The sequence below is a fragment of the Rhagoletis pomonella genome, unplaced genomic scaffold (genome assembly GCF_013731165.1).
Source record: "Rhagoletis pomonella isolate Grant_MI unplaced genomic scaffold, Rhpom_1.0 Rhpom_scaffold_00001, whole genome shotgun sequence".
Classification (NCBI taxonomy): domain Eukaryota; kingdom Metazoa; phylum Arthropoda; class Insecta; order Diptera; family Tephritidae; genus Rhagoletis; species Rhagoletis pomonella.
This window is the reverse complement of record NW_023458555.1, coordinates 60,219,886-60,222,403: the sequence shown is the minus strand read 5'-3', so window position 1 is coordinate 60,222,403 and position 2,518 is coordinate 60,219,886.

Here is a 2,518-nt window from a genome sequence, read left to right as displayed (position 1 = left end):
AGAGGCATACTATTTCATTTCCATACAAACTTTTGCACCAAGTTGTGGATTGCAAACTGTGTGAAGTACTGGAGCTACTCCTGCTTTGTTATTTCTTTTTGAATTCGCCTAGAAAATAAATAAAATTGGTAATTATCAAAAACATAAACAAATTGCAAAAATATTTACTTTTCCTGTTGTTCTTTTGTATTTATTTTATTTACGAAGCAGCTGTTAGACAGTAAAATGCTTTTCACCTCGTGTGGTGAATTTGTTGAGCTTTTTTCTTATGAGGTGTGGGCAAGAATAACCTCACAAAATAGACCTCACAAGAAATCTCACAAATTTTTGCTCACAACTCAGTTGTGAGGTTTTATTAGAATAGGGCTGTATTATATATCTGCACTCCATGAACGAAAGACACAAGATCACGTAAGAACAAGAGAGTGAAAAAAGTCGATTTTTTTAGCGGGTTCTACGCCATCTTGTTTCACTGGAAAACGAGCGAAAAGTAAACAAAGCAAAGAAAACAACGGAATCCAAAATTAGCCAAAACTATTGTCAGCCACTTTAAACGCACAATTTAGGTAAAATGATGCAACAAAATGCTTTAAAATTTGTTTTCATGTTGAATTAACTCTTCTTTACTTGAATAAAAGTGTAAAATAGTGGTGCTTGTGATGTAAACAAACGCTCAGCTAACGAACCCGCTTTCGTAAACTTTTTTCTCAAAACCAGTTACAAATACAACGTCGCGTTCTTACGTAATCTTGTATTTTTGGTTCATGTCTGCACTCTAATGTTGGCGGCAGTGATCGGACTTCAAAAAAAAATTTGTGTGATAGAATCTGGAAAAAAATGTGGTAGATTTCAAAAAAATCTGGTAGATCTCAGATTTTAGATCAAACTTTGTACAAAAATTAAAAAAATTCTGCACGGTTTCACCCAAATCGCAAACATTTTAATAAGAATATCAAAAAATAATAATTTTAGTATAATAAAGTGCAAAATCGAATTAGCAACTTGCGTTGAGTTTTGGAAAATTTTTTCCTTGACATTATAAAGCAGCATATCAAGATATTTTTCAAACATATTTTGAAAGATTTCTGCAACCTTGCGGAGTGCTACCAGCTTTTCTTGTTATCATATCACGATGTAGCGAACAAATATGGCACGTTCCAGAAACCGCTACTTGAGATTTGCCGATTTTGATAATTCTCAAGTAAAAGTAAACAACGCTCTAGAAACTTTATATGCAATGAAATTTGCTAATACTTTCACAAAAATCACCATTTTTTAACATTTTCGTTATTAATTCTTTTTATAAATCATATATTTTGCAATTTAAAACAATAAAACCACGCTTCCTGCCGAAAAATTTAATATTGAAAGTATTTAATATTTTACAGTTTATTTTATCCTCCCATTCTGCTTGTTGTTAGTGTTTAGTGTTGGACAATTGTCGAGTATAACTAAAACTACTCAAAAACACGAATATGTGGTAGATTTCAGACCTTATGTGGTAGATGTGGTAGATGCTCAAAAAAGTGGCAGATCTACCACAATGTGGTACAAGTCCGATCACTGCTCACTTAGGGCCGTTTGCACCATGTCTAGTTAACGCTAACTGGAGGTACATCCTTCAGTTAAGCACGTCAACTGCTTTATCGAGCACATGTTATATGATGGGTGTCGATAACGTCGATAAAGATGTTTAACTGGGAGTTAGAATTAACTAGACATGGTGCAAACGGCCCTTAATGGGCGATATGAATAAAAACCAAGCAATTGCTTTTTCGTAAAATTTCTTACACTTTACTTCTATTTTGTTTGAATAAATAATGTTTAAATAAACCAAACAAAAAAATAAATTGCTTATTTTTATTCATACGGCCCAATATAAAATTGAGGGGCTACCACTTTTAGGGCCGGTTACTCAATGTCTGGTTAACACTAATCTGCGGTTAAACATCGTTATCGACGTTACCGACTCCCTGTTATATGCATGGAGTCGAAGACGTCGATAACGATGTTTAACCGCAGATTAGTGTTAACCAGACATTGAGTAACCGGCCCTAAGACTGCTTTTACACAGTTCAAGTATTGAATTCATTCTGCTCGCATGTGGAAGAGAGGGGGTGAGAGGAAAAGGGACGAGTACACATGCGTCTGTACCGTCAAGTCGTTTCAATTTTCTTGCTTTGCTTTTGGCATTTTCTTTGCTTCCCATTTAAAGAACCAAAAACTTGAATTCAACAGAATTGAAACGTGTAAAAGCAAATAGAAAACACAAAAGGGAATGAGCAAGAATTGCTTTCAAGTACTTGAATCATGTAAATCGGGTGTTATGCAGCGTTGTTGCTGAATTTAGGGCCGGTTGTTCAATGTCTGATTAGCACAAATCGGAGGTAGAAGCTCCGGTTAGATACAACGACTGCTTTATCGATCACATGTTATACGCATGATGTCGAAATCGTCGATAATGATGTTTAACCGGCATGATGATGTTCCGATAGGAACTAGATACGCACCCGTCCAA